We start from the raw sequence: 25,320 nt of genomic DNA, 5'->3' as shown, positions 1-25,320 counted from the left end.
CCAGGGTGATAAGAAATTGTAATTAAATTAAAATGAGTAAACTAGTAAAGTAGTCGATTTAGCTTGATATAGGGTTTTTTTTTTGTTTTTTTGTTTTTTTTAAACATTTGAGCCCCTGCCCCTGTGGAACTCTCTGCATGTCCCAGCCAGTAGATTACATGAATTAATAGAAACAGTTTATTATTGGTACCACAAACTAAATATAGAAATAAATGGTACCACATCTAAATACAGAAACTAAAAACAGAAACAGTTTATTATTGGTACCACAAGCTAAACATTTGCAAATATTTCTATCAAGAACTCAAAAGAAGCAAAATGAAGTGGTAGTGAGTAGCTGGGAACTAGACACAAAGGAAAACAGTTACAGGTTCGATGATTTACTTTTACCACTAGTAAATATTATCAAGAAGAGAGTTTAAAATTAACAAAGAAGTATGAATAATAATAAACTATGAAGTAATGAATAATAATAATAAAGTAATAATAATCATTGACGGGATGCTGTGATGCAACCCAATACATTCTGAACTTAATTATTTTCCAGCACACCCTGAAGTGTTTTACTCCCCTTATACCACAACCATTTGCCAACACTAACAATGTTTTATTTATTTAAAAAAATGACACAACATACCTTTTTCCACTTATAGTTAGATTCGATATTGTGGAATGTCTGCTAAACAATTTTCAGTTATTGCTTATGTTAAAACAGCTTCTCTCTCTCTCTCTCTCTCTCTCTCTCTCTCTCTCTCTCTCTCTCTCTCTCTCTCTCTCTCTCTCGTTACTATAGAAAGTATAGAAATGTTGTTATTATAGAATTGATAACATATTAGTAGAGGTGTAGCAATACACTCTAGTCACTATTCGATTGTCAGAAAATTTTAACAAAATTTGAATGAAGCAAAAAAAAATGATTACTGAAAATTTTCATTTTTAATTTGTATATAATAAATACTGCATAATGAAGTACATTTCTGTCTGTATACAACTGAATAAATTAAATATTTCTACAAATCTGTTATGGGATTTAATATTGTAAGCAAAATGTACTACATGTTCACCATACTATGGAAATAAATAAATTGATAAATTCTACCCAAAATTTTGATTGAGCAAACAAAGTGTGCCTGAAGACTGCGTGTTGGTTGTTGCAATCTGGAGCTATCAGGCACTTCACAATTTGTAGGCTCTCTACAAAAGAATGTGATCATCATGTTCTCTATATATTTTAACTCTGTGGGTTGTGCAGTTCGGGACCTCTGATGTTCAAACAGTTCAGTTGCATGAGATGCATAACTAGAATGTTATGAACATTTCCTCAATGCACATCATCACATTTTTGCATCATGATGCATCATGTCATGCTGTATCATTACACCCCTACATATTAAAACAGGTGCATAAATATATAGTGGGGGAAATACATATTGAGCACGTCAACATTTTTTTCATTAAATACATTTCCAATGAGGCTATTCACATGAAATTTTCACCAGATATCAGCACTAACTAAAGAAATCCACACATATAAAGAATTCACAATATTAAGACCATAAATAAAGTTTTGTGAAATAAAGTGGACATATATTTACTGAAAAAAATGGTTCAATACTTATTTCCCCCACTGTAAACCTTGCAGCCTAACAACTCTGGCACTGTTTTGGCACAACTTTGGCAGAAATAAGGCCAAAGCTGTGCTGAAAATTAATCAATACATTCTAGCTAATCAAAATCCAGCAATCAGCATAACTGTGGTACTTATATAGTATAATAAGCTGCAATAAATACTGTACCTTTTCATGTCGTTTCCTATACAGAATGGATTTACAGTTTGAAAATTAAACCGAATCCCATTTCAGGTATCTCGTCCACTTTGATTATGGAAAAAGTGGTGACTGTGCATACTTGTTCATTAGTCTCAGGCAGGACTGTGCATAAGACATTAAGTCCTCATTCGAGGTGACATTATCTGGATGTAAAATCCATGCATGTATGATTCTAATCCTGTTACTGAAGGAGCAAAGCCAACTCTAAGCAAGGCACGATTCCACACAGGCTAAGCTGCCTAATATTCCATTTCTCATAAAAAAATAAAAAAAATACATTTAAATTTATGTAAAGTGTTTAATATGCTTTTCATAAAATAATTAGAATGTTACACACATTTGTTTTGTATACAAGAGTATTTATTTTATTATCAGGCTTATTGAAATGTTAAATTCTCAATCAGACCTGTGCTAAAGCCAGGTTTTCTCTGGCACACAGCAACAGACACAGAGCTGTCTATAGTTTTGTGATATGCACATTATGGGCTTCTTTTCCATTATCATATATTACATAATGACGTTTTGTGTATAGCAATCTCACAAACCACCCTTGGTTTTGTTCAGGATAATTGCAATCCAACACACCAGTAACTCTCCAAATTGAAAATCAGTCATCTCGCTATCCTTTGAAAATCATTTCATATAGTGAATGTGCTGAAAAAGAAATATGATGGCAATTTACTATGGTCCCTCTTTTTTATGATAAAGACTCAGTAATCATGACATCAAAAGAAGCCTGTCATTGGTTTATTAATGGAGTTGGCTCGTGTTATTCATACTACGAAAGGTGGAAATTCAAATGTTCATTATGACAATCAATCTTTGTGTGTGTGTGTGTGTGTGTGTGTGTGTGTGTGTGTGTGTGTGTGTGTGTGTGTGTGTGTGTGTGTGTGTGTGTGATTGAGAAGAAAAGGGGGAGACAGTCTGTATGATGCTGTATCTAACACAGTAAGAATTATGATTGATGTTTAACAGTTCTCTTAGATAGTCTAGCAAGCACATTAATAGTCCTAATCATAAATCAACACAATAATTTTTAATTGAAAGGGCAACTATTATTATTAATAATATATAGCATACAACTATATATTAGGATTTTAGTTTGACACTTACCACCTACCTAATCAATGTTGTAGACCAAGTACACCCCTTCATGGCACCGGTATTCCCTAATGGCAGTGGGCTCTTTCAGCAGGATAATATTCCCTGCCACACTGCAAAATTGTTCAGGAATAATTTGAGGAACATGACAAAGAGTTCACCATGTTGAAATGGCCTCCAAATTTCCCAGATTTTTGTCTTTGTGCCAGATACCACAGCACACCTTCAGAGGTCTTGTGGAGTCTATTCCACTATGGGTCAGAGCTATTTTGGTAGCACAAGGGGGATCTACACAATATTAGGCAGGTGGTTTTAATGTTATGGCTGATCAGTGTATATAGTCATGGGAAAAGGAAAGTACACTCTCCATCCTCCTTCAATTCTATGTTTTTGTTTATCAGGGCCTAAATAACTATTGTGTGGTCCTAACAAACTTCTATAAACTAACAAATAACCTCAGGTGCCAACAAAAGGTTACAACAGATATGTATTCAATATGTAGTCCATCCATCCATCCATCTTCTACCGCTTACTCCTTTTCAGGGTCACGGGGAACCTGGAGCCTATCCCAGGGAGCATCGGGCACAAGGCGGGGTACACCCTGGACAGGGTGTCAGTCCATCGAGGGCATCAATATGTCATTTTTTACCAAAAAGTAAACCAATATACAGAAACCAGGTGGACGAAATCAGTATACCCTTCCTTCTTCCACAATCATTAAGAGAGCAATTAACAGACAGGTGTAAGTAATGAAATGCAAAGATTAGTTAATCATCAAGAAGTGTGACTACCTTGATAAAAGCAGAACTTTTGGCAGTTTGGTGTTCTGGAGCACTCAGGTGTGTCTATATCATGCCAAGAAGAATAGCACTTCAGTCATGACGTCAGATAAACAATTGTTGCTGCTCATAAATCTGGGAAGGGCTATAAGGCGATCTGCAAACAATTTGAAATTCACTATTGTTTACAAATGGAGAGCCTTCAAGACAGCTGCCAGTCTTTCGAGGAGTGGGTGTCCCAGCCAATTCACTCCACAGAAATATAAAGAAAAACCAAAGCACTACATCATGTGAACTACAGGTCTCTGGAAGCACATTAAATGTTTGTTCATGGCATCAAAATCTGAAAAAGACTGAACAAATATGGCTTTCATAGAAGAGTGGCTAGGAAAAAGCCCATTCTTTCCAAAGAGAATATAGCAGCATGACTCTGATTTGCAAAATTGCATCTGAACAAACCACAAACATTCAGCAACAAAATCCTTTGGGCTGATGAGACCAAGATGGAGATGTTTGGTCATCATACACTGTACCATGTTTGGTGAAAACCAAACACAGCAAAAAACCTATCAGCACAAAAACCTTATACCAACTGTCAGACATGCTGGTGGAGGGATGATGATTTGGGCTTCTTTTGCAGCCACAGGACCTGGGAAACTTGCAGTCATTGAGACAACAATAAACTCATTACACTTTATTCAAAATTATTCAACCCCCTGAATAGAATCCCTCACAACAGCACAAATATGCAAAACAGGTGTTCTCTCAAGCACACCTGATGCAACTAATCAAGGGCTTCATTAGTTCATTAGATGTGCTTGAGATGGAACACATGAAATACCTGAACTGGCTAGGGGTTTGTTGAGTGTACACTACCTGGACGGAGAAGAAAAAGGAAGCTATCAATGGCTGCAACCAGATTTCAGAGAAGGCAGGTTGTAAAAAACCCTCGAGTGACTGCAAAACAGCTGAAAGTCTGTAAATTTTGACAATAATGGGGGTTGTGTGTGTGTGTGTGTGTGTGTGTGTGTGTGTGTGTGTGTGTGTGTGTGTGTGTGTGTGTGTGTGTGTGTGTAAATATAATGTATATGTTTATTTATTTAATTTTCAAACATGGGTAAATTAGTAAACTAGTAAACTGGTAAGTTAGTAAATTAGTGAACTAAACAAGTTTCGTCACATCTGTTTCTGTTTGCTGCACTTTATACACTTTATATCCTGAGCTTGAAAATGACGAACACTGAGAACCTTCCTACACATGACATCTTTTACTTTTGGACAGTACACAAAGCTAATAATATGATTGTATATTTGTTTCATTTCCTGATTTTTTTTTTACTTGTATGAATAATAGATTTTTCAGCAAATGCACTAATATTATGTTTTCTCTAGTGCTTGCCTGATATAATACACTTTACAATTTTCGTTAGTTTACAATTTTCAAGTCATAAAACACCTAAAGAGAAAAGGATATACTGTACTCACACACAAACGACAACTCTCCGTCTCACATGCTGACCAGGTGTGCTGTATGCTTGTGAAAGGACTCATATAATTGCATTTCAAATGAGCTTCAAGGCTTCCACTTCTTTTCAAGCTTTGACAAATGATTTATTTTGGTAGCAGTAACCTCAGAAAAGAAACAGGAAAAAATTGGATTTTCTATCCCATTTTCTATCCTCCCCAGAGCTGACAGTGATTAGGTCCCTGTTTGGACTCTCATTTCCCTGTGGGCTGATGCATTTCAAAAGGTTTTGTATTGGGATCAGAGTTTGGTTCACAAACCCAATGTGTGGATGATAAGATTGTCAGCACATGTATACAATGCAGGATGAGTTTAAAGAATCATGATGCAGGTGCATGATTACGCCTCCCAAAAGACCGAGATGAGTGTGTGCTATGAAAACTGGAAATAGGCGAGATTTAATCAGTTCAAAAACCATTAACTTTCAATAGTACATTACATTATATACACCCTCTATAACATTTTGATGTTTTAACATTTTGATTTTTCTAATTATTCAACACACAAACTACATTTATGCTACATCCATCAACCCAAGTATTAGCAAAGCATTACATCCCCTTGCTTTTATTAATATTATAATGTACATGCATTCACTCCTTCGTCTTCAGTAATCACTTTACTCTGTGTTTGTGTGTGTATTTTTATATTATCGACAGATCATCTGATCATCCTTAGCCAAATTAAATGCTGGTATTAAACATAATTTAACAGATTTATTATAGTTATATAAATCTTCAACGCCCACTGTTTTAATACATATGCTTAAAAGTATTCCTTCAAAATATGATATGTACATGAGAGAACATAAAGCAATTAACATTGATAGATTATAAAAATGTTAGTGATATTAAAGAGTACACTTAGTAGATTCCTTTTAAATAATAAATAGATAATTTTTTACCTAAGAGCAGGGGCGTAACCTAGCCTGGGCATTCGGGGGTGTAGCACCGAAGATTTTTTCTTTAGCCCCAAATAATTCACCACTTGAAGCTGTTTGTCACTACGTAACTAAATATCAGTAAAAGGAGACAGCCTGTAATTTTGTATCTTCACTGAATGGAGGTGAGACCAATCAGACAAGGCTTACAGGAAAATACTCGTGTCTTATTGGCTGACAATCTCAATTCTGCCAAACGCTAGCTCACACAGTCAGTCAGTCAGTGTAAGGAAAAGTGTATATACTCCAATTTCAAGCCAGTAAAGGGATTGAAACTGAAACAATAACATCCTCTCATGCTGAGCAGGAAAACAAGGTGTGTAAATGTCTATATGAGCTTGTGAATATGTATAAGTTACGTGAATATGATATGAGCAGAGCATAATGACAGATAACATACTTTGCATGGCACTGGAGCTGCTAAACCCATCCTTGGCTAGAGACACCAAATGTTTTACATTGTACTGATGTGGTACATCTGCAGGGCATACAGTAGCTTAGTGGTTAGCACATTCACCGCACACCTCCAGGTTTGGGGGTTCAATTCCCGCTGCGACCCTGTGTGTGCGGAGTTTGCGTGTTCTCCCTATGCTCTGGGGGTTACCTACGGGTACCCCAGTTTCCTCCTCCAGTCTAAAGACATGCATGGTAGGCTGACTGACATATCCAAAGTGTCTGTAGTGTATGAATGGGTGTGTGAATGTGCCCTGCTATGGATTGGCAGGGTGTACCCTGCCTTGTGCCTGATGCTCCCTGGGATAGGCTCCAGGTTCCCCACGACCCAGTAGAATAAGCGGTATAGAAAATGGCTGGATTTTTGCAGATAGTCCTGCAAACAGTGATAACACCCGCAGCAAGTTTTATGATAAAACCAACTTTTTTGTCCAATTTTCACATTTTTAAAGTAATTGGCTCTTACAAGCAAGAAAAAAATGCATGCAAACAATCTATTTATAAGTACATTTTAAGAAGTTTTTTGATGGAGAAAAATCTGGGCTCAGCCCTGGACGATTAACAGTTCGGATAACGCTCCTGTTTAAGATCCATTGAAGGAGAATTCTCACAGTTTAGTAGTTTCAGTAAATAACAAATTAAACATGGCTTTTAGATGCATTGGATTTCAGAAACAGTGCCGTGGGCACAAGTTAAATTAAGATGATATCACACTTGCAAATGGCAGGCTGTGTTTTCAGTCAACAATATTATGGAGGCACTGGATTTCAAAGCATTCAAGGACAACTGAATTAGCACAGTGTCCTTGGTCAGGCAGTATGTACAGTACATATTTTTTTCAAACAATGAAGAGAGTTAATGCAGTCTAGTATAGGACTGGGGCTTGACATGGTAAATGGCACACTTATATAGCGCTTTTATCCAAAGCACTTTACACTGTGTCTCATTCACCCATTCACACACCAATGGTAGCAGAGCTGCCATGCAAGGCACTAACTTGCCATCGGGAGCAACTTGGGGTTCAGCGTCTTGCCCAAGGACACTACGGCATGTGGAGTCATGCGGGCCAGGAATCAAACCGCCAACCCTACGATCAGTGGACAACCCGCTTTACCAACTGAGCCACAGCAGTTCAGTTCCCTAATCAGGACTGACTACCATGTGCCTTGGTTTTATACATCACAATTAACATATGAACTTAAACTTGTCCTGATAGAATGAATACTGTTTAGGACTTGTCTTAGAGGGAATAGAAGTCTCATCTAGTGCAGCTTTTGTCAGTTGTTTTTGCCTACCTAGTTTGCTTCTACACACAGGTCAGTATTGTGTATAATGAATTATGTTAGAGGTAAATGATGCATCACTTAGGACATTTTCATACTCGGTCCGAGTATGAAAATGACACAGGATTCTGGGCTTGTTTGGGGGCAGGGCTCATACTCCCAGGTTTGCAATCACATAGAAGAATTCCTTCCAAATCGTGCTCAATTCCATATGTCCATTTGTTCCGTACGTGCGCTCAGGTGTAGGCACTAGGTTCATCCCATTATTTCCCTGTGATCTGATCTCAAATGAAGACAGACACAAGACGTGCCTTTTTCACTGTGCACTGTGAGCTAATTACAGCACTCCAGTACTATGCAAGTCCGGTTTTATATATAATTTCCCTGACATTACAAAAGTAGAAACAGAAAGTGATGTGAGAGTTGAACCGATCATGTTACTCAGCATGTGGCCCCAAGTGCAGCCAACTTCCATACCTGATGCAGACCATGCTGCAGTATTGTTGAAGAGAACCCCAGACCATAGTTTTTAAAAGGACCAGGGATAAGATCTTTAGACCATTCAGTCCAGTGGAAAATTTTGTGAATCCATCCATCTTCTATATCGCTTAGCCTTCTTCAGGGTCACCTGGAGCCTATCCCAGGAAGCATCGGGCACAAGGCTGGGTACACCCTGAACAGGGTGCCAATCCATCGCAGGGCACACATCACATACACATTCACACACCCATTCATACACTATGGGCACTTTGGACATGCCAATCAGCCTACCATGCATGTCTTTGGACTGGGGAAGAAAATCAGAGTACCCAGAGGAAACCCCCACAGCACAGGGAGAACATGCGCGCACACACAGGGCCACAGTGGGAATCAAACCCCAGACCCTGGAGGTGTTAGGCGAACATGCTAACCTCTAAGCCACTGGGCACCCAAATTTTTTGAATATACTATACAATATGGCAAAAGGTTTGTGGACACCTTATCATCACACCCACATTTGTTTTGGACTTATTGCAGATTTAGTTTGCTGGTATAATAATCTCCATTCTTCTGGGAAGGCTGTCCACTAGCTTTTGGAGCATGGCTGTGGGGATCTGTCCATTCAGCCACAAGAGCATTAGTGAAGCCAGCCACTGATGGAAGGTGAGGAGGACTGGGGCACAGTCAGCGTTCCAGTTTATTCAGTGGGGTTGAGGTCAGGGCTCTGTGCAGGCCACTCCAGTTCTACACCAACTTTGGTCGAGAATTTCTTCATGGACCTCGCTTTGTGCACAGGTTTGTCATGTTGTAACAGGTTTGGGCCCCTATGTTCCAGTAAAGGGAAATTGTAATGCTACAACACACAAATACATCGTAAACAGTTGTGTGCTTTCAACTTTGTGTCAACTTTATGAAGGCCCACATATGGGTGTGATGGTCAGGCATATGTTTGGCCATTTTGTGGTGTTTACTAAAAATTTGTATGTCTATACTTTATTTTTTAATTTTTTTTTAAATATATAATACATAGAATCTTTATTATATTAACATTGTGCTACAGATCTGGAGGGGAAAAATCTAGCAGTACTAGACAATCAAATGTTTATTAACATACAACATAATAAGTGATAAATATCTGCTACAATACAAAAATTCTACATGTACAACAACTGTTTTCCTGTAAATTCTACTTTTATCAAGATCTCTTGGAGTTTTATATATTTAGGGATCCATTCAAAAGGTTTAAGCAAGTACTGTATGTTGATGATACAACATTCCAAGCCTTTTTGATTGGTAGAGTTGAATAATTTAGAGATTATGTGAATGGGGAACACTGTTGGCAACTTGAGTTCATTGTAAAATATTTTTTAAATATATTGCTGATTACATACTTTAATTAATGCAAGTCAGCTTCCTTTTAATTAAAGTATTTTAGCCCTAAATTCAAATTCAAACATTATAGAAACAACTCAGGTTCAGTGTTGCAAATAAAAACAATAAACACATGAAAAAGACAAAGATGAGTTTTGGCATTCAGGCATAGCATTATTACAGAGAGATTCAGATACTACACCTCAATGTATACTTGTATGACCTGTAAATGGGACAAAATTAAATCACCAAATGTTGCTGAGATGTCTGATCCTGTAATTGTGGTGTGAGATATTGATTACAATTTTAAATATGCAATCTGACATTTTAAAGGGAATATTTTTTATAGTAACCTCACCTACCCTGATGAGACTACCACACAAAAAGAAGTGTGTGTGTGTGTGTGTGTGTGTGTATGTGTGTGTGTGTGTAACAGGATGAAGGGATTCTTACCCTGTCTCTCACTCCAGGCAATCGGCTAAAACAGTGGGGAAGATGGCGGACCAAGGCATAGTCTAAGATCTTGATTCTGATCATCAACACTTCAAAGACTGAATCACAAACTCCTGCTGATGTCATTTTCACATTCTAGGACCATCCCACAATCCCTGCAACACTCCTGCATTATAGATATTTTCTGTTAAGATTCAATGTTACCTTATTTGAACAAGAGAAAATTTACAATCTAGATCAGGCAATGTTAATTTAAATTTAAAAATAAACAAATAATAAATAAAATAATAAAAATTAAATAAATAACATGTTAAAATGATTAACGCATTTAACACACCTTGCCCCGTCTCATCCCAGACCTGTACGTCATCTTACAGTGAATGCAGTTGCTTCCTGATGAGCATGATGCAAGGCTACGACCAAACTCCGCTTGGCCCTATGAAGGGAAATTTTAACTTCAAAATGCATCCAGATGGAAGCACTGATAAGACCAAGGTCTTTTGCACTATCTGCAAAAGCCTGAAATACAACCTGAACTCAAAGCATATTTTAGCCAGCTCTACAGTTAACACAACCCCCGACTGCTACAGTGAACAGGCTCCACCAAACCACCATTATTGCATTTATGATGGCGATGGCAAGTACGCCAACATGCATGCAACACCAGTCCATTCACAAGGCATGAGATTTTCTCGTGATGAACTGACATTGTGAGAAAACAACGTTTGTTATGTTGGGATCACAAGAAAATTAAGAATATACCACGAGAAAACAACTATTATGTTATGTCGAGATCATGAGAAAATTAAGTTTTCATCACGAGAAAACAATACATAATGAAAAAATACCTGGCCTCTTAAGGCTTCTGTAGATTGCTGTTTACTGTGGGCCTGTTAATATGCTGAATGGAGGTTGATGGAAGCATTTTGAATTGCATCCTCCGATACCAACTTAAAAGTTTGTGTAATAAATTATATGTTGAATCAAATAAAATAATATATAAAATCCAAATAAACTGTACAGATCTTTATTGGAAAGGGTTTAAACAATGTTTTTCTTGCTTGTTCTAAAGCCTGCGGCTCTAAAGGGAGAAGTGAACACAAAATGTACCAGCAAAAATACCCCCCACAGCGTAACAGAGCCACTGTTGTCACACTAACTGCAGAATCATTTTGAATGATCACATTTTTTTTTTTAGATTTCCAATTTACTCCCCCATTTTAATTTTCTATTTTTTTTTTTTCTAAATGCCAGCACTGACATTATGACAATGCCACCCTATGGAATATGAACTATTACAGTCAAATTTATTGCTTGTATTCATTATTATGAGAAGCAAGTCTGAGAAAGTCCTGGGGTGATGTATAAAATCAAAACTGACAGACCAAATAAAACTTTCAAACGCAAGAAGCACATCCCAGATCATTCATTTGGCCCTCTTTCAAATGGTCTCCAGACACCAACAGTTAATTAAAAATTAACCTTAGCTGATTTATCGCCACCCCAGAGCACAGGGCTCAAGCAGATTTCTGTTAGCTCTTGTACAAGTACATTTGCAATTATACAGCCATAAAGAAAGGCAGATTTACAGGTCATATTTAGTGCTTTCTGTGTCTCCTTTTTTCATATTGAACAGTGCCAGCTTACCAATGCAGTTGCTATTAATGGTGGAAATGTCATAGAGAATCCTGGGAGCACAATGCTATACATTGACTGTATTTCAGAGACACCTCAGAGAGCTCAAATCTAAAGGAAATGGACCTAAATATATCTAGTCTTGGTGATGTTGAGGAGTGGTGGAGGTCTGTTCCTTGCAGACCTAAATATGTTGCATATCTATTCTAGAAGTGAGTTTGTATCAGGTTTCTCAGGTTAATGTGGTTTAAGAAGCATTCAATAAATTAGAAATAACAGATTGTTTATTATTTTCATTGTTTGATGCAGGTGAATTCTGATAATGCTATTTTTTCAGACATTCTCTATTTAGGGGACTTGTCTAATGCATATCCAGAAAACTGCATAGTTAATCTCCTACCAATATGGCTCCAAATATTTTGGTATCTATAAAAACAACATGATGTGTCAGAGCCTGTAAATAAATAAAGAATTTGTGATGATACATTAGCTACAATATATAACATATAAGTTGCCTAGTTGCCTTCCTCAGCTGTACTGTAGGGCATGTTCATACCTGGTATTGCTCAGTGTACATGTGGGGTTGTTTGGGCGGAATCAGCAAGAAATTTAATCTTAAAAGCAAGCTTCTCAAAAAATCTCAAATTTGTCAGGTGGCCACAATATTTTTAAATCTATATTGGGAACTGTTTTAAAATGCAGAAAGTTATCAGCCATGCATGCTGTCAGAATCCTGCCACAATTGTACAGTGAAGTAGCCTTTCATACATTGTTTACTACAATTACCTTGTGATTGTTGAAGCAAATACTGAAATAAGTACAGAATAAAGCAGCCATTTCCGTACAGAATTAATATTATTTACCACATTTATACCACACGTGTTGTTGAAATATTGATTCTGATTGACCAAAAGATGTTGATTAAGCATGACTCTGACAGCAATGACAGGTTCATAATACTGCAAACGGTTTAATATGTTATCATAGCAATGAACATACTTACACAATCACTTATGGTGGATGCTCTACATAAACGGATACAGAAAAGTGATTTGTGTGGGTTTTTCAGAAGTATTCCAAGTTTTCCTTGTCTTAGTACTAACTTCAAGAGAGAGAAAAAAAATTAGAGGCTGGGGATGGAATTGTTTATAGCTCTTTATAATGTAGATGTTACTAGAAACTTTCACAACATTAAATGTAACTATAAATGGATCAAATGTATGTGTCAAGCTTTTAGAAATAAATTTTAAAAATTCACTGGTAAATGCTATGGTATTAGAAAAATAAAACACTTTGGATATGCTGTTATTAGAAAACAATCAACTGCCATCAATGATCATTTTCCTATTAAAGCCCAACCTACTGTGTTTTATTTGTCCAGTATGCCACTCTGCTTTGCATTTAATTAAAAAAGAAAAAAGAAAAAAAGGAAAAAAAACAGAAAGAAAGAAAAACTGAAGACATTAAACTCTGAATCTGTTTTGAAACTGAGGGCTATAAAACAGATAACGTTACAGTCCGACTTAATGGTGTCTGTCACAGATATAGAGATCTGATTCACCTGTGCTTGGAACATTTCTGGAAAAATGCCAGTAATACTGAATTGGGAAATGTATGGATTGTAATAATTGCTGAGGCAAAAGAACCAAACAACAAGGGCTCAGTTTTCAGGTGAAAACTCATTTAGATATGTTATTTGTAGCCAGCAGCTTTCAAACACCACACAGTGCAGCCTGCATTGCAATTGGAGACAAAGATCTGTGCAAAATAGTGCTGTTCCTTGAGAAAATTACATTGTCCTTTGCATTAATAATCAGCAGGTTTGTTAATTTTAGTTTAATATTTTATAAAATATTTCTGCGATTTAACACTACAAATATTTTAGTTAATAATTATTTTATATTTGTACAGTACTTTGCAAAAGTCTTGGGCACATGCAAAGAAGCCTTCAAAATAATTAAATTAAATGTTTCTAAATTTAAAAAATATACTTTATAGAGCAGCAAACAGTAAATGAAACAAAGTCAATATTTGGTGTGACAAAATAATACAAATAAAAATAGTAGTCTCCATTCCAATTTTTGCATTTTTAAAAGGAAATTAACTGGTAAGTTTCATTGAGCATCAAGAAGAACCAGCCACAGTTCTTCTGGAGACTTTGGCTGTCATACTTGCTTCTAATTTTTGCAGCAAAACGCAGCAGCCTTCATTGTGCTTTTTGTCTGAAAAGTGGTTTCTTACATAACACGCTGCTTTCTTTAAAAAAAGCAGAATATAAATGTTTTTCTGTAACATTTAATTTTCATTTGCAGAATATTATGTGTTCATACATTGGTAACAATTTTAACAATCTGCCTGTTTCGATCCTAAGAGTTTAATTTATATAACAATATTCGGGTGCATATTCGATTAAGCTGTCAGTATTACTTGTTTGTAATACAAACGACAATTTCAAGACATCATTATGCCAAGATCTAAAGAGTTCTGTAAGGCCTTCAGAAAAAAAAGGTTGTGGACGCCTATTAGTCTGGCAAGGGATTTAAAAAGATCTCCAAAGTGGCATAGATTTCGAAAGACTGCTAATTAGTCCAGGACTGGCTGTCCTATCAAATTCAGCCCAAGAGCAAACTATCTGATGCAAAACTATGTCTCCAAGAACCCCAAAATTTCATCGCAGGCCTTTTGGAATAATGTGCTCTGGACAGATGAGTCAAAGATACACAGTGGCCGCAGTAACAGCAGATATGTTTGGCGCAGACCAAAGACAGCTTTTCAAGAGAAGCACCTCATACCAACTGTGAAGCATGGTAGTGGAAATGTTATGGTTTGGAGTTGCTTTGCTGCCTCAGGGACTGGACAGCTTGCATTCATTGATACAACTATGAATTCTGCATCATATCAAAGAGTGCTTGAAGATATTGTGAGGCCATCTGTCCGAATGTTGAAGTTGAACTGAAAGTGGACCTTTCAACAGAGTAATGATTGTAAGCATACTAGCAATTCCACAAGGAATGACTCAAAAAGAAGAAATAGAGGTGTATGGAATGGCCTAGTCAAAGCCTGGATTTGAATCCTATTGAAATGTTGTCAGGGGAAACTGGCAGTACATGCAAGAAAACCCTCAAACATCTTGCAACTGAAAGAATATTGCATGGAGGAGTGGTAAAAATCCCAGCAAGCCTGGTGGACAATTATGCAAAATGCAGAAGAAAAAAAAAGAAGTTATTTCTGCTAAAGGGAGCAATACTAGCTTCTGAGGCCAAGGGTGCACTTACTTTTTCCACAGAAGAATATCATATTTATTCATGTTTCTGTTTAATAAATGATTGAAAAAGCAAATTTTCCTTGTGGTTTTGTTCAAGTATATCAGCTTTATTAATACAGTAGGCACTGTTTCAAAGAGGATCAAATGTTTGCTTGTCCAAATATGTAAAAAAAAAAAAAAAAAGCCAACAATTTCCATTGTGTGCACTTATTTTTTCACATGACTGTATATGTATTAGGATTTTTCTTGGTGCTTGGTCACAACACACATTCAACACATCCATCACAGACAACACAGCACAATTACTATCCTAAGATACAACTATTGCACCCAATATAAAAATATTACACTTTAAGTAGAAATGGTAGGATCAGTTGCAATTTACAGTACAGTGGAGATAGAAATAGCAGCTAGATGCAGTTCAGGGTGCTTTAAATTGAGACAAAACTCACATCTAGAGGCAATTTACCATGGCCAAATCCACCTGTTGGCATGTTTTGGTAGTTGGGAAGGTAGTGGAGAACCTAAAGGTAACCCATTCATAAATGGGGAGAACACACTAAACTCATCACAGACATTAATCTGAGCTCAGAATTGGGACCCTGGAGTTGTGAGGCAGCAACACTACCCATTGGATCACCACACCACTTCCTAAAAAAATATAGCAAGATGGATAATTATAAACACACATTGAGTGTTTCACAAAGCTGGAATGGATTGAAACTTGGTTAAAGTTTAAGCATATTTGTGTATTAAGCCATGCAACATGTATTAGTATTGCTTTTTATGTGACTTGGTTTGGATGTAATTGTCTAAGAGTTATCACATCAAATAGTTACATGTTAAATCAATTTGCATGTTTGTATAAGATACAATGAGTTGTATTAAAAATAATTGAAAGTAAAGTAATTCATAGCCTATTTTTTCATGATACATCTGTATCATCAAAACATGTCCTGTGCTGTAGCAAGCAACAGCAGGCAAAGGTGCCATCTACTGTTACAGTATAAAGCTAAGTTATATATGACTAGAAACAACCTATGATTCTAGTCTCCACATCTCTACCCTGTACTTTTATTTTATTTTATTTTATTTTATTTATTTTACCCCTTCTATCCATTCAGCCTGGACATAAATTATTTAAATTATTGGCATTTTTAAGATGTAAGATAAGCCCCCAAGGGCAAGCAATTTATATTTTACAACAGGAAGAACTCCAATAATTGCCAATAATTGATGACTTTTTTAAGGTAATTACTTTATACTATTTCAAAACCGTAATCCTGGATAGTCAGATTCATAATTTCCCCCACTCCACTGTCTTTGTTTGGTTAAGTAAGTCTAGCCATACAACTTTTACAGTGCTACTGTAATATTTGGAACTACAATACAGTATTATACAGTATCATAATTGAATATGGCTTTGACTAATCTTATATTAAGTTTGCTGCAAACAGTTTGATTTCTTTGTAGGGTTAAAATCCACTGTTGTATTGTGATCTGTTGTTAAGCTCTGTGAATACTGAACATATTTGCATGTGTCATTCATTATCAAATTCATCTAACTTTTCTCTGTCTCTGGCATCACATCCTGCTGATTTTGATAGATCATCCTCACCCCGGTCCTTCCAGTGGAGCTGAGTATTCAGTAGGATTCTCTCTCTCTCTGTGAAGCCCTGATGGATGAGGAGGGCACCCATCTTTGCATTTAAAAGGCATGAACATATGCCCGGGTTTGCAGTTGCTGCTCGCAAAGAATACCGAAACAGTTTTGATGGAAACGGCATCATTACTTGCATGTTATTTAAGGTCTGAAAGCTAGTAAACAAATATAAATTCAGAACAGTTTCCATTCAGGTAATAGCATCAGATTGTGTGCAAATTAGCTACAATGTGCAGGAGTCTTATCAAGAGATCTATCTTGTTACTTCCAGAAAACAGTAAGATCTGCATTAATGAAACTTCAGTTTTTATAACTACAAAAAGAGCATGAAATAGGCAGATTCAAAGGGATCCTGCTGGTTTGTGAGTTCAGGTTGAGCCTGAATGAATGATCTGCGCTTACATCAGCGAAGACCTCTGAGCACCTAGGGGAAATGCTGACTGTGTAGAACAGAGGCTTTTTCAGCTCAGCTGACTCCACTCATTCTTGTCAAGGTAAAATGCCTTGTGTTTGTCTGTACAGGCGGAAAATGTAGGAAAGAACTGTAAAAGCCTGGTGGGGGTTCAATCTTTCATTCTCCTGCCATTGTGAGCAAGTGTGCTCCATCAAGCTAATGGGACAGCAACACCGACTTTACCAGCTGAGCAATTCATTCCCATTTAAATAAAAATAAATAAAAAAATGGGGGAAAATTGAGGAGATATGCACACTGACATTTTCACTGTGACTTTAGTAAACGATAGGCTGTGCGAAGAGAAACCTTGTGATTCAGTGTCAAATGTTTTATATGAGCTCCTGTAGAGCCACATTCTCTCACAGTGTAATGCTAATATGGCATGGTGTCATTAATAATGCAGGCTGAGACTATTTAGGGTCTAAGATTTTCATGCATTTTGCATCAACAAGCTTTAGGGCATTTGTCAAATGAACACCGTATTGATTTGTTGATATTTATCAAAAAGCTTCTCTTTTTTTATTTAACTGAAATTTATTTAGAACACTGGGGATACAACTACATGTTACAATGAATGCACAACAGTTCATTTAATTCAGGTACTGTTTGTTGAATGTCAAGTACAATTTCTTGTCATCAGCACCTCAACTAGTTTCCTCTCAAAAAATGGTTTCAAAGAAAAAAGAAAAGGGATATAGAGGTACATGTAGAACTTTTATTATATTACAAGTATATGACAATACAGATTAATCTGTTTTGTTATTGCATCACACTATATAGTGTCCTCCAGTTCGAGTTGACATTTCAATGATTTGATGCATCTCCCCCACCGTTATATAGGCTGAGAGAGAGAGAGAGAGAGAGAGAGAGAGAGAGAGAGAGAGAGAGAGAGAGAGAGAGAGAGTACAGATTAGAGTTACATTTAGCAGCAGGTCATAACAACAAGCTTCATGCTTTATTACTGCTTTTAATCTGTCTTTGAATGACAACAAACTAATTTCTGATCACAGCTCTGTTCTTGTAACTTTTTTCATTTTAATTCCTAAAATTTAAAAAACAAACAAACAAACAAACTAACAAACAAACAAAAAAAACAACAATCCCTATCAGAAGGGTTTATGATATTTACTACATTAAGAAGTGCATTTCACATTTAGGGGTGGGTGATATGACTAAAATCTTATTTCACTATATGATACGTTTTCTCAGTTAGGACTATCAGAAGTATTCAAGTAAGAAATACTACAGAAATTGAATAAAGCAATTAAATGTCAAATAAAATAGACTTCAGTGTATGACATATACTATACAAATTTAATAAGTGATTCTTATTAAATTTACTGAAATTATTCAGTCAAATGAGTGAGTGAGTGATTTTCTCTTTGTGTTTTGTTGTTTGATTAACATTAATGACACAGACAGCAGCAGGTTTATTAGACTGCTGTCAGTTTAAGACCTAATGCACAGATATAATATACTGTATTGACACACCTCAGATTTTTTCCCCAACTGTTTACAATCACTTAAGACATAAACGACTATGTTTGCATGAATACTCGGCCAAACCTGCATATTGACATGATGTGTGTATATTTATTTGCCCATCCAAGCATAATATTTTGGTACTGATAACAAGAAATTAATTAAATGTCTCCCTGCCTGAACAGGGGCTTTCTGTGCCCACGTTTCAGGTGTGTGCACACAGAAAGCCCCTGGTCAGGCAGGGAGACATTCATTAATTTCTTATCTTATCATCTAGAGTCTGTTGGGGCCCTAGGCAAATATTCTCAGGGGGCCACTCCAACCAGCATTCATCACTATTATTTATAAATTATCTGACACCATAAATGTACACAATCTAAACTTATTTATTTCAAATGTTCACATTAGTACAGTTTGCAAACTATAAATATAAAGAACAATAAAGACTTAAATAAATAACTAAATAACACCATGAGAAAAGACCATTAAAAATTGTATTTAAAAATATTGATCAAAATATAAATATACTCAACAAAAATAGAAATGTCCCATTTTCAAAAGACTGTATTTTAAATAATTTTGTAAAATACAAATAAGCTTTACAGATCTTTATTGGAAAGGGTTTAAACTGACAAATCTGTTGCAGTCCATGAGGATGAGATGAACTGTAGTACTTAAAGCAGCTGGTGGCTACACCAGATACTGACTGTTACTTTTGATATCGACCTGTCCTTTGTTCAGTAATGTGATTCCGCTAAGTTGAGCATATACCCAGAGCCACCGACAATTACTTTCTTCAGTTTACTATTTGTCAACATGACCTTTTATAAAAAGTAATGCATAAATACTATTATATAATATAAACGTATACATTAGTTTATATTTCATATATAAGTAATTATGCATTATTTTTATGGATGCATAAAAAGCAATGAATTAAACTACAGTCCTTAATTAATAATAAATCTTCTGGTGTATGTGTCTGTGTGTATTGGGTTATGTTCAGTCTTATATAATTGGACAAACAGTTGTGTTAAGTTTTAGCCTGAAGATTATATTTGTAACTCTCAGTTTGTGGATTTTATTTTAAATGAACGAAAAAAAAAATTACTGAAAGTTTGCCCCCCTCCCCCACCTGATTAATCGAAAAACTAATCGGCCAACAATCGATTATGAAAATAATCGCTAGTTGCAGCCCTAATCTGGAAATTAATATGCAATTAACTGTATATCATATTCTGACCCACTTTAAGAAAAAATATTTTGCACAAGCATATCTCGGGCAGTGTGTCCCTTGTTTGTTAAGTGCAGTTAATTATTTTTATGCTATACGTGCTAATAGACAACTGCTTGAAGCCGTGGGCTGCGTCTCAAACTGCCTAATTACCGTCTATATAGTAGCCGAGATACATGTATTTTTCCCCACTACAGGCCTATAGTAGGCAAGTATGCAGTGTGGGACGCGGCCGAACTGTCTTGTTCGCCGTAAAACGTAAAACTGCCGTGTGTGATCGTGTCCTGTCGCAAAATGCGGTGAAAACTCTCACACGACGTTAATAGTGTGATTAAGGTGTTTCCATGTCTGTAATGCACATCGATAACATGACTAAAACAGGAGTACTCCACATGTCTTAATTCGATTTGTGTTTACTTTGAGTATGACCTTAATCGGATTAAGGTCATTAAAAATTGCTGTTTACATGGTAGTTTCTTAATCAGAGTATTGTCTTAATCGGGTTAATATTGGATTATTGTTGTCCATGTAAACGCACCGATGATGTTTTCTGAAAATATTACAACCAAAAAGTTGACGGGAACGAAATTGGGCCCCTTTCAGGAGGTTTCCGACTGTCATGTCATTGCAAGTCATCCATCGTCACTGCGGTTGCCACATTTTGAGATACTTAAGTGGAGTAAAGTTAGAGCCCTCTGAGGCCCCCTAATAGCCTGGGGCCCCAAGCAGTTGCCTACCTTTTCTGTTCACAAGCTGCACCCCTGCTTGTTATCTTAATTTTATGTTATTTATTTTATCTTTCTTTTCATGTTACACGACACGGACTCGACTGTACTCTGAAAAATTTCCAAAATGTCCGAATCCGTGTCAAGTTCAAGTACAAATTTACCTGAGTGCGTTACAAGTCTGAGTTCATTCATAATTGGACTCAAGTCTGGGATTGAGTACCCCAACTCTAGTACTTTGTATAAGAATTAACATCCATTTAACAGATCTCTTCCTTCTTACAGACTTAAACTAAAGGGGCTTCCACTTTCACACTTCAGCACCTTGTTTTAAAACATACATATAATATCTATTTCTGTCTTTTCGAAGCTATGTGGATACATTTAGATTATTAAATTTGTTATTCCAATTCTGTTTGACTCTTGCTTAATTAAAATCTGACTCCAATTTTAAAAACCTCATTGTTGTATTTATTCGCTACTTATTTGTAGATCTTGAGTTTGTAAATACTATTGATCTTTTACATTTGATTAATTCTAGTTAATTCCATTAATTCCATACTTTAGATTGTGCTCGTTCATTCAGATTCCATGTTGCTCGGAGTCTCATGCCAAAACTAGGCTTTTGGTATTCAATCTCAGGTTTGTACAACTCCACACATTTCATATTATAATACATTTCTTTTGGCAAGTCAATTAGGGAATCTACTTTGTTCACATTAGAGGTAATTTGAAAACAGTTAATTAGATACTTATTTGTTTCAGGTTTAACTCACTGTCAGAATTCCAGTGAATTCCAGCAAAAAAAAAAAAAAAATATCATACACCAGTCTGGTAGATTCCATAAATTGATGTTTAATGACTTTTAGAAGCTTCTCATCAGCCACGGGCATAATTAGAAGTTAATAAATTGTAATAGTGATGCTTGCATTGCATAGCAATCACCACTATTTACGAGTGCCCCTGATGCTGAGTTTAAGGGCCTACCTTTAGAGCCAGTTCCTTTTTGCCCTTAAATCAAGGCAACTCAGCCAATAAATTAACAAGGAGCTCCTTCTCCTTAGGAGCAAATTCCAACAATGGAAGGTATTACAAGTATCTGTACAAACAATTATATGAAAAAAAAAAAATAAATCTTGGCAACACAGAGACACTGCATCATTAAGGAAAGAGGCACAAAGGAAAAAACTTTGGTCTGAAAGGCTCAAATGAACTTCAAGAAACAACAAAAGAATTGGTGAGTGAGTAGTGAGTTGAAGACATCAGGGCCCAGTTGCATAAAAACCCTTAAGTGGTTTGACTTAATGGTACCCCTAAAGGGAAATAAATCCCTGAAGTAATGGATTTCTTTAAGAGTGGTGCAATAAACGTGTTAACTATCACCCTTACCTAAGTATTTATACTAAGCATTTTGCGGTAGTTTCTGGCAAAGCATGGCAATAGGGAAGCGGCAGCTATAGTTACGAAATCTCCCACAATACACAGAACATAACAGACCATAAAACAAGTTTAAACTATTTTAATACAACTGTACTACAATATATCAGTTATGCAAAATAGTAACAGTACTGAAAACAAGGAATGTATGCAAAACTGGACCGAAGACAAAAAACCCATTCTTTTAGAAGAATACGGGGAAAGAAAAAACATCCTCCAAAGCCGCTTTAAGCCATCAATCACTCATGTGCACAAGACTAAAACCTGGCATGAGATAACGGAAAAAATAAATTCAAGAAATCTTCTTCTACTTCTACTCTCTTCTACTACTGTGTTGTCAAGTGCACAGTAGAAGAAGCAATGAAAAAATAAGAAAACATACTTGTGCGTTCCAGAAAAGAAATAAAGAACCTTAAAAACAAATTGGGAAAAACTGGTGAGTTAGCTACATTGAAGCTAAATTGATTTACGTGACTGGATATTTTGTATCAAAAGAATAGCATGCTTGGTTTGATACAGTTTCACAAATATTTTCTTGTGTAAAGGAGGAGGGCCACCACCACAAGACCTGTCCATGACCGTAAATTTAATCCAAGACATTATAGGGAAGATATTCTCCTACTTTAGTTGGTATTGCAGCCGTTCCTCATGGCAGCTCAGGGAGCAAGTAAAATAACGTTGATTAGCACTAATAATGTTTTGACCTAATATTTTAACTTGAACTTTGTAGAATGTAGAATTTGCTTTGTAATATGGTCTATTTTTTACTCTGATGCAGAGACATTGAGCTTGGGTAAGATGCTATATTATATTAACTCTTTTCCTTTAGCAGCCTCTAAACCCTAAACTGGGACAATGTTCCTGGAGGGACAAGCCCCACTCCCAGTCAACCAGCCATTGGGTTATCAACATCTAGGTTAGTGACAGCTGTCACACTCTTTCTTTTATATATTATATATAACAAATACAAAATCTGAGTAGCCTATTGTTCTTTTTTTTCAAATATTCAAATGAGGAGAGAGCATTGGGAACCACAAGAGTTATCATCAGGGCTTCCTGAACTTCAAAGAGAAGTTCTTTTGCTGCAGAAGAGGAAAGCAGTGCTGGAGATTTCTAAACTAGAAATGGAGAAGGAAAATTTACAGAACATAATATTGCAAAACAAAATTAACAAGCTTGCTCAAGAGGGATTAATAACTGTACAACCAATAAGCGAAGATAAACACCTTAATTAGGTAGGGTGTTTATTATTAAAATGATTTGTTATACATAAATATAAGTAAAAATCCAAAGTGAGTTGTACGATTTATGTTTTGAAATCTATAAATAAAATGTAGACATATATGGTTGTCACATATCAGGAAACTCTGGACTCCAGTTCCCATCAGCCACTGCACTGCACTACAAGTCACATGACCACCTGCACCTGATTCACATTCTGTTAATGAGCACTCTTGTGTATATATAGTCATTGTCTGCATGGTTTCTCTGTCTTTTGTTGTCTTAGACTTCTGTCTTCTATGCCACGGTGTTATGCCAAGTTGTCTTCGTGGCTTTGTTTTGTTGTTTAATTATTTAATAAACACTAATATATCTGCAATTGCTTCTGCCTCAACCTTGGTACGTGACAATGGTGTTATCTGTTTTTGTTTTACTTCTAGTTATTATTATTATTATTATTATTATTATTATTATTATTTACCCATTATCCAGCAAAACACCTAATCTGGAATAGAGCTGCAACAGCTAATCAATAAAATCGATAATAATCGATTATGAAAATCGTTGTAAACGAATCTCATTATCAATTAGTTCGTCTGCACACGGCACAGGGCGCATTTACTCTGTACTTTACTTCTGTTCCGAAAACACGCTTCAGAGAGTAAATACTAAAGGTGTTCCCCAAATGATGTACTGTACACTTACACTATGCACCATGTACTATACAGTCTAGTGTATGAATTTTAGAAAGGTAATAACGTCTGAAAAGAAACACTAGCCTTTTTTTTTTACTAACCGGAAAGTATGAGCCGCTTCCTAGTTGGCGGCGCATGACGTCATACACACGTAATGTGATTCCGCTAACTTGAGCATATACCCAGAGTCACCGATAATGACTTTCTTCAGTTTACTGTTTATGTCAACGTGACCTTTTATAAAAAGTAATACATAAATACTATTATATGATATAAACTTATATATTAGTTTATATTATATATAAGTAATTATGCATTTTTTTATGGATGCATAAAAAGCAACGAATTAAACTACAGTCCTAAATTAATAATAAATATTCTGGTGTCTGTGTGTATTGGGTTAAATACAGTCTTATATATGGACAAACAGTTGTGTAAAGTTTTAGTCCGAAGATTATATTTGTAACACTCAGTTTGTGGATTTTATTTTAAATAAACGAAAAAATTGTACTGAAAGTTTGCCCTGCCCCATCCGATTAATCGAAAAACTAATCGGCCAACAATCGATTATGAAAATAATTGCTAGTTGCAGCTCTAATCTGGAAATTAATATGTAATTTCCTGTATATCATATTCTGGCCCAGTTTAGGAAAAAATATTTTGCACAAGCATATCTCGGACAGTGTGTCCGTCGTTTGTTACATTCTCCATATCTTGACTTGGCTGCACAGTGCCATCATCCATGAGCTCATCGAAATTTTTTATATGTTAAACAGGACCACACATGCAACATCTATTCTTCCTGCTCTAGGAAGAACTACTATACAAATATATTTTTCTGTGCAATATATACTTTTTTGTCAACTCATCTTCATTTAAATCTTTCAGCGGTGTACTAGCTCTTTAATTCAGTGTGGCAAAAAAAAAATTGACTCGACTCAGAAACTCATCTGCTTCACTGCTGCTCACTTCCGGTGAAAAATTTTAGCAGTGCAGAGTTTACAGAGCTTATAAACTGCAGTTTTGACGTCATTCCACAAAAGAGACATCTTCTTTACAAACAGCACGAAATCTTTTGATTAACAGGATATAATCGGCGCTGATTATCAGATGTTTTTAAACTATCGGCTGATGGTCCATAACGTGAAAATTGCCTTTATACATTGGTGCATCACTAGTTTTTATTATTATTTTTTTTATAGAAGCAAAAAAAGTTATCCAACACCTAACACTCATGTGAAAATCTAATTGCCCCCTTAAAATTAAAATCTGATTGTGCCAACTTTTAGCAACAA

At 36.0% G+C, this 25,320-nt stretch overlaps 1 protein-coding gene across 1 annotated transcript in view; it reads right to left on the bottom strand.

Annotated features, from left to right (window-relative positions):
• Positions 1-17,937: 17,937 nt before the first annotated feature.
• Positions 17,938-25,320, bottom strand: part of LOC128632922 (protein NYNRIN-like) — a 64,649-nt gene continuing 57,266 nt past the window's right edge. The window contains exon 2 of the transcript XR_008396568.1: positions 17,938-18,072. The gene's annotated coding sequence lies outside the window, so the exon portion shown is untranslated. The remainder of the gene's footprint in view (positions 18,073-25,320) is intronic.

The sequence above is a fragment of the Ictalurus punctatus genome, chromosome 6, assembly GCF_001660625.3.
Source record: "Ictalurus punctatus breed USDA103 chromosome 6, Coco_2.0, whole genome shotgun sequence".
Lineage (NCBI taxonomy): Eukaryota > Metazoa > Chordata > Actinopteri > Siluriformes > Ictaluridae > Ictalurus > Ictalurus punctatus.
This window is presented reverse-complemented; position numbering and strand designations above follow the sequence as displayed.